Here is an 8,206-nt window from a genome sequence, read left to right on the forward strand (position 1 = left end):
ATATTTGCTTGCATGTTTGAATGTAGTGGTAGATTTTAGTGGTTAAGTGGGTTGAGTGGGTTTTAGTAGTGGATTGAGTGGGAGTTGAACAAAAACCCTGCAAAAATAATAATAATAATAATAATATTAATAATAATAATAAAAATAAAAATATTAATAATAATATAATATAATAATAATATAATAATAATAATAAAGTAATTATAATATATATATATTAACTCGGTCAAAAACGGGTGTCTACACCTTTGTAAAGCAAAATGAAAATGACTTGATCCAAAAATATTAAAGGAAATAGGTGAAAGCGTGGATGATCTTAACGCTGGCTTTCATGCTAGGTTGAGACCAATTGTAAGCAATAGAACCCGCAATACCGCTAAGCCACAAACACCCTTCCATTCAAAACAAGCCAAAATTAAATTTCAAATAAATAAATAAATAAAATCCCAACAAACCAAACACATTTTTCTGTAAAAAAAATTACAAAAAATCCCACGTGAAAACCGAAGAAGAAAATAATTACCAACAGTTCTAAGCTTGTGATCGACGACCCATTCCCTTATCGATTCAACCTTGCTCTTAGGTTCCACCATTTTGCACAGAAATTAAACCTTCTTTGAGATGAACTAAAAAGAAAGAAACGATTTTCTGGTATGGAACTAACCGCACGAATGGTCTAGTGGTAGAATAGTCCCCCTTTGCAGGTTTGTGCAATTAGTTTTCTGGTATGGGAACTAACTTGTTTATGTCTTACGATTGCATAGTAATCTGATTGCCAACTTCTACTTTGAAACCACATCTCCTATGGTTTCAAATAGAGAACTTGGACAAAAACAAGAGCTTATATTTGAAAATCGAGTAGTATAATTGACATGAAAATATTTGTATCAAGAATCTTGATACCAACACTGATTCATTGAAAGTAAAGCTCACCGAAGAAAATTTGAAAGAAATTTTCGATGCAGTTCTGATAAATGAGGTGGCAGGTGATCTTTTGCCACATGGTTTAAGTCAATTCCACTGGAAGTTTGGTAATACACCACCAAAGGGGAGAAAGGTTCCAACTTGAAAGAACCATGGATGCAAAGTTTGCAGCAACATAATGAGGTTTAACATAAATTATTAACATAATTTATTGTCATGTGCATGTGCAACTCAACGATTAGTCCTTTATTTGTTTATTTTTATCGTAAATTGTTCAATTTCTTTTGGAGCAGCTACTTATTTCATCTTTAATGGAAATTGAGAAGTCAAATCTTTCTAATTAGTTTTATGAATAACAATCTTTCTAATTTGTTAAATATTGATTTAAGAAATATTATTAATATTGTTAAAACACAGCTTCAACGAAGCACCAGTGGTCTAGTGGTAGAATAGTACCCTGCCACGGTACAGACCCGGGTTCGATTCCCGGCTGGTGCATTTAATATATTTTTGCCCTTTTTCCGGGGGGAAAAAGCAAAGAACATTCCTTTTTAATTTTCTTAAGAGATTTTGAATTCGGGAACAACAAATTTTAGAATAATGATGAAACAAGCAAGATAAAAATCCAAAGAAAGAATAGGGAAACTGATAATAAGAAAACCAGAAAAGAAAATGGTTGCTCGCAAGTTCCTGGTCAGCCACGACGACTCAACGTTTACCGTCGATTATGACACCGACGACGGTTTTGAAGTCTCTCTCTATTTATATACATTTTTTTTAATTTTCCTTTCATTTATCTCTCTCTCTCTCTCTATCTACAACTGTTTTCTCTATTTTGATCATTTCAGGTGTTTCAGTTCCAGCTCTTCTCCCTCGCTTCAATTCCTCCCGATGAGCAAAAGGTCGAAACCCGGTTGGTTCTCTCTCTCTCTAATGAGGTTTGTTTTGAAAATTGGCTTTTCATGGTGCAGATCGTCGGGGAAGATAATGACCGTATCGTATCAGACGACTCTGATCTGGCCGCCGGTTCGGAGAAGCTGCAATTGCTGTCTATCTCCGCTGAGGTTGCGGGAAAGCCGGGAAACCAGAAGAAACGACGAGTAGCACCGCCGGCGCTAGTGTTATGTCCGATGAGGAATTGGCGCGAATGTTGCAGGTTTTAGTTCTGGATATTGAATCAATTAAATGAATTTGCTTCTTAGCTATGAACTGGCTTAAAGTTTTAGTATTTTTTCTTCTGAAATTATTTAGTTTTGGTTTGATTTTGGTCAATTTCAGGCAGAGGAAGAAGCGCTTATGCTTCAACAATATGTAGCTACTGACAACAGTAGGGAATTTGAACAGAAAGTTCAGCCCTATATTAGCCAAGTTCTCTTGGTAATATGATTTATTTCTTCTTTCTTTAGGTGCAAATTTGGTTTATGAAAAAATGTAGAAAAAAATTATTGAGACAATGGAGGGAACTGTAGTATCTGTCAATGCTATTTTGATTATGAGCATCTTCTTAAACTTGTTATATAACAGAAGAAAGATATTGAATTTCTTAATGTTATACCTTAGTTGCTAGAAAAAGAGGATATCTGACTTTACTGAATACTATGCTATTGAGAAGATGGGTGTTTTCCTTATTGTTTATTTTGTTTATTGATATAGTATGAGGATCCTGCACGCCAAGAAGCATCTTGGAAGACGGTTCCTGTGGATAATCTTGAGGAGAAAGCACTCATTTCTTTGGCCAAGGTGAGGGCGCTATGGACTTGTGCAATTTAGAAGATGTTAGGAAGTGCTAATGCCCTAAAATTTATACTAATTTGCTGCAAAATATTAGATCAATGTTCCTATATAGTTTTCCAATCAGAAAATATTGGAGCCCTTCATTGTGCAGAATGAGGGTTTTGTTTCTTTTAAAATTGGCATTGCATTTTACTATATATGAGTTTCATAATTAACATATTTTTAGATTTTATTTTGCAACAACATCATGAAAATTGGTGATTTTGCTAAAAATGTTTTAGGAGGGGAACCTTAAACCATCAAAAATCGAACAAGTTCATGCATTCCTGCTCCAGCTGCTTTTCTGGTTCAAAAGATCCTTCAGGTTCTTCTTCTACTTTACAGTTATAATTTTGTAACACTCACAAACTCAACAGAACATTTTACTTTCTATAAGCTTTTGTGTCGTTAATTTCAGTAACATCCTTTAGTCATTTTTATTGGGTGGAGTAAATAAGATTCAGACTGCTCGTTAGCTTTGCATTTTGCTCAGAGATTATAAAGTGCATATTTTTCTTTCCTGCAAAGCTGGCAGAATGATGCTTATATTTCAAATTGAAAGGAATTGTGTTCTCTAGTTTTATAAACAACTGATTCTACAATTTTGGTCTTGCAGTTGGGTTAACGCACCTCCATGTGATGGATGTGGCAATGAAACCACCGGGTCAAGGAATGGGTGAAGCACTCCCTTCTGAAATTCAGTATGGAGCAACTAGAATTGAACTTAATCGGTCAGTGTGTACGGAAAAAATTTCTTACCATTTTTTATCTTGTTTAATTCTTAATGGTCAATTTGCAATCCCTTGTTTTGTTTAATTCACATTTCGATTTAGTCTTTCCTTGAAGTCTGATACATTGATAACCAAACTGAAGTAATTTATACCTACGAATATCATATCTAGAAGATCTGAATTCTGCATCATGTTACAATTTGTTCATAGCGCCTGCTGCACTAGTGTTTTTCATTACACATAACTAATCATTTTTCCCAAGAGTGTTTCTCTTTTGAGTTAATTTACTAGCACCATGTCCTATCCTTCCACTATTTAGTGATTTTTTTGTCAAATGGAGGTCTTGATACATCACCTGGATGGAATTAAGGAGGTTGATAAGTCTTGGTTGAGCCCTGTTGTCTCCATTGTTACATTCACAATCATAACATGGTTTCTAATAATTGTCTGTTAGAAAGCAAAGTTAATTCTTGGGTGAAAAACTTCAGTTGCAATTCTTGTTCAAGAGTTACACGATTCCCTCGCTACAATGACCCACTGAAGGTATGAAGCTCTAATACTTCATTCTACAATTATCTTATTTTGTGTGTTGGGGGGGGGGGGGATCAAGTATTAATTGTTGAATTCTCTCCATTTCTTTTTGCAGCTTGTAGAAACAAGGAAGGGGCGTTGTGGAGAGTGGGCCAATTGCTTTACATTGTACTGTCGTGCTTTTGGCTATGACTCTAGTCTGGTTAGTCATTTATATGCCATTTCAATCACCAAATCCAACTGTCTAAAACACAACTCTCTCTCTTTCAAAGAGAAGGTGGTTAAGCTGATTTATAATAAGAAAGAAATTTGTTCCAACTGCGGCACTTGAAATGTATATATTTGGTATATATAGACCTGGAATTGTTATTATATATTTGGTATATATAGACCTGGAATTATTATTCTTTCAATCTGAAGCTTTTGATGACAGGATATCTGTAGCATCTAGTCTACTAAACACAAGGATTTGAAAATTCAGTGAAGATAAACCTTTTATTTGAAATTAGGAGAATGTTTGACCAGGATTTTTTGATTCTGTAGTGTCTGCCAAACAAAGAACATGTTCAAGATAGATTTAAAGAATTTTGAAATGGCATGTTTGTTTATGTATAATATGTTGATGTCTTTGACATTGTAATTGAAACCCAAATTTAGATTTACAAATGAGTGGTTCACTGGTTCCTTCGCTGATAATTGTGTAAATTGAAGCTACTGTCTATTGATTCTGCAATATATGAAATCAATATTTATGGTGGCATGGAATGTATCTAGAATTTTATACTTTATGAACAGCTAATGCATACGTAGATGCATACATTTTAATTAGTTCAAGCTGTTTAAAGATGAGATTCCATGGGACTTCTGATAATTTGCATGCTTGACATGATGTTTTATTTGCACCAACTGTTCATTTCCAGGTCCTGGATTTTACAGACCATGTTTGGACAGAGTGCTATTCAGATGCCTGGGAAGGTAAAAACCCAAATTGATGCCTTTTAATCTTCAATTGGGAAGGATCCCTATTCTGTAACAAATAGGCTAAACTATGTGGTCATTTCACGAACTAGTTATTCATTCATTTTTGTACAGGTGGATGCATCTTGATCCTTGCGAAGCAATATATGACAGACCTCTATTATATGAAAAAGGGTACTCTAAGTTGTGCTATTTTCCAATTTTCAGAATTGTTTTTTGTTACTAGATTGTTTCCGTAAATGCTTCCTTTCTACAGGTGGAAAAAGAAATTAAATTATGTAATTGCTATTGCAAAAGATGGAGTTTATGATGTCACTAAACGTTACACACGGAATTGGAATGAGGTAATTATGATAAAAAAATAGCACTTTATTGCCTCCATTGCTTGTTTCTTCTTATTCTTTTAGTATGCTTATCTATGCATTGTTATGAAGAAACATGATTCTCTCCTCAAACTCACCATTTTGGCCATTACCATTTTTTCAGGTTTTGTCTCGACGAACCATTAGCACAGAGTCCTCTCTGATGTCTGCTCTCTTCAATGACCAAAGAATGCCGAAGGAACTTCACATCTCAAGTTCTTTCAGTATTAGAAGAACGTGACAAAATTGAAAGGGAAGCTCTAGACAGAGATTTACTTTCTACTGATGATGCTCCAATCTCCTTACCTGGGAGGCAAAGTGGGGATAAGCAATGGCGCATTGCAAGATCAGAATTTGGGACTGATTCTCTGAGTTCATCTTCTTGCGAAGTTCGCATATGCAGAGACGAGCACGTCACAAAAATCTATAATGCTTTTTCTTCTATACTTAATAAGTTCGTTGAAGATTCTGTAATTGCATCAAAAGGTGTTGATGTTCTCAAGATTCTTAGAGCAACCGTTGTAGATCTCAAGAAATTATCGTATAGAAAAAGGAGAGCTTCTTTAAAGTCAAACTCAATTGTTGGCACATCTTTGTTGCATCGGTTGTTGCCCTCTTTTAAGAAATTTCTTGATGCTATTTCACTGAAGAGTGAAATGGATAGTAATGGCATTGTCACTGTATGCTTAGCTGGTGACCCTGTTCCAACTGCTTTAGCATTACTTGTTGCCTTGCATGCTTTGGATGAACTGATCAGCGATCTTAGCAAATGTGACAACTTTAGTAAAGGTTCACTAACCTTTCCTCTTCTAAGATTGAATAGAATATGTTCTGGAGCAGTCCTTGCGAGTGGCGAGGAGCTTCCTTTTGGGATTGTAAGTAATCATGGCTATATCTAACATTTGAATATGAAGTGTCCACACGTGCTATAGAAATTATCCTAAAATTTCCACTGAAAATTTTCAGGCCACGGCAGCATTTGATGGAACTCGCATGTCTAAATGGGAGGAACCTAATGGTGCTAAAGGTACTCTGAACAACGAGAATAGTTTCTTCCAATTACTAATTGTATATATGACCTGAGGTTTTAATGCTTAAAGCTATGCAATACTAGCATGTTCTCAGGCAGGCTAATCCGCAGATATGTTTTCATTAAATATCATATCTCCTAGTATTTGAATTTCATCTTGTAGGTTGGGTTATGTACAGATTATCAGGCAACATGCAGGAACTTGTGTCTTATGATTTAATGTCTGCCAATGATGCTCCCGAACGAGATCCAATGGATTGGTATGATCTGCTTAGGTCTCTAAGCATTCTCTTTATTTTAAAGTACCACATTCCATTTATAATGATCCTACGTCACGCTTATGTCAGGTCATGATTTAAGACCGAATTTTTTTAAGGATTTTTATTACTAAATATCATTACTGTCATTGTAACCGGGTGCGATAAATGAATCTTTCCTAAAGTGATGAAAATGACCTCTACTTTCATCTATCTATGTTTTCTCTTTCAACTTTCTATGGAAAATGGGATTAGGTTTAGTGAAATATCATTTTTAGTTTCAAGCTCTGTTTCCCCCCCCCCCCTGAATTGTGGTTTTACCTTAACAGGTAAAAATATTTATGTAGGTCATGTGGATATTTGATCCTATTAACATTTCAATCATTAACAGGGTGGTGGAAGGAAGTAACGATGGAGGATCGAACTGGCGTGTTCTGGATGAACGAAGATCCCAGATGTTTGATAAACGTTTTCAACGGAAAACATATAATGTTAAATTGACCGGTTTCTTATCAAATATCTTCAGGTGAAGTATTTTTCTTTTATCTTCATAGTTTGTTTTTACTTGAATCAATCCTTTTATTAACGATATCATGGACGGCAGACTGCGGTTCTTGGCGGTCAGAGACTCGGAAACAAACCCACGGCTGCAAGTAGGTAGCATTGACCTCTATGCAAAGCAAAGTTGATGGTATTGATATTTCTCAGGACTTGACTGAATATAACTTGTATCCATGGCTTTCCTGCTTTCTTCAGTGGAGTATTTGTTGGTGTGCAATAAGTATGTTTTCGAAATCTGTCTGAAAATTATTGCTCAATGCCGAAGTAAGTGCTCAAAGTATACCGATTTTCCCAGTATATTTTGGACAAATCAGGCTTTTAATGTAATAAACGTTATCACTTTAGATGTCTGAGCCGTCAACGGTGTTAATTTTCTTTGTTAAGTGACACTTTTCAATCTGATAATTTTAAAAAATTTATATAAAAATAAAAAAAAAAAAAAATATTTTTAAAAAGCAAACACATAAATTTTGAAATAACCCTAAAACCTTAAAAATCTTTATTTCAACCCTTAAACTCGTGTTGACCGTTGTCCTTTGCCATCAACGAAGCTCCATCGGACTTCACCTCCCTCGGCGACCAAAACCTCTATGAAATTGTGATCGATCGAGGTTTTATATCCAACAAACCTAGAATGAAGATTGCGATCCTACGCAATTTTGATGACTAATCGGTGACAATTATGGCGGAGTATAACTAGGATGGTGGCAGGGATTACATCGGAGGCAGTGGTCGTGGCTGTAAAGGGCACCAACGACGGGTTAGTGTTAGGATTTGGGAATTTTAGGGATTTTGAGGGGTTTTTTGTAATTTAGAAGAAATTAGAGTTTTTTATAAATATAATAATATTTTTCAAAAAAAATCAAAATTACTATATTGTGACGCTTGTCACTTAACGAAAAAATTAATGGCAGTTACGTCCCGGGCGCCTAAAGTGACAACTTTGTAATGTTGGACACCTAAATGATCCAAAAAAATAATGTAGATACCTATTAAAAACGAAGGTATACTTTGGGCACTTATTTGGGTATTAAGCCAATAATTATTAATGAAGCTTAT

At 35.1% G+C, this 8,206-nt stretch overlaps 1 non-coding gene and 1 pseudogene across 1 annotated transcript; both read left to right on the forward strand.

Annotated features, from left to right (window-relative positions):
* The first annotated feature begins 1,351 nt into the window (after positions 1-1,351).
* TRNAG-GCC lies at positions 1,352-1,422 on the forward strand. The gene has a single exon. It is a non-coding gene; the product is annotated as a tRNA-Gly (tRNA).
* Positions 1,423-1,527: 105 nt separating this feature from the next.
* Positions 1,528-7,330, forward strand: LOC120174209 (annotated as a pseudogene).
* The last annotated feature ends 876 nt before the right edge of the window (positions 7,331-8,206 follow it).

The sequence above is a fragment of the Hibiscus syriacus genome, unplaced genomic scaffold, assembly GCF_006381635.1.
Source record: "Hibiscus syriacus cultivar Baekdansim isolate YM2019G1 unplaced genomic scaffold, ASM638163v2 tig00112043_pilon, whole genome shotgun sequence".
Classification (NCBI taxonomy): Eukaryota; Viridiplantae; Streptophyta; class Magnoliopsida; order Malvales; family Malvaceae; genus Hibiscus; species Hibiscus syriacus.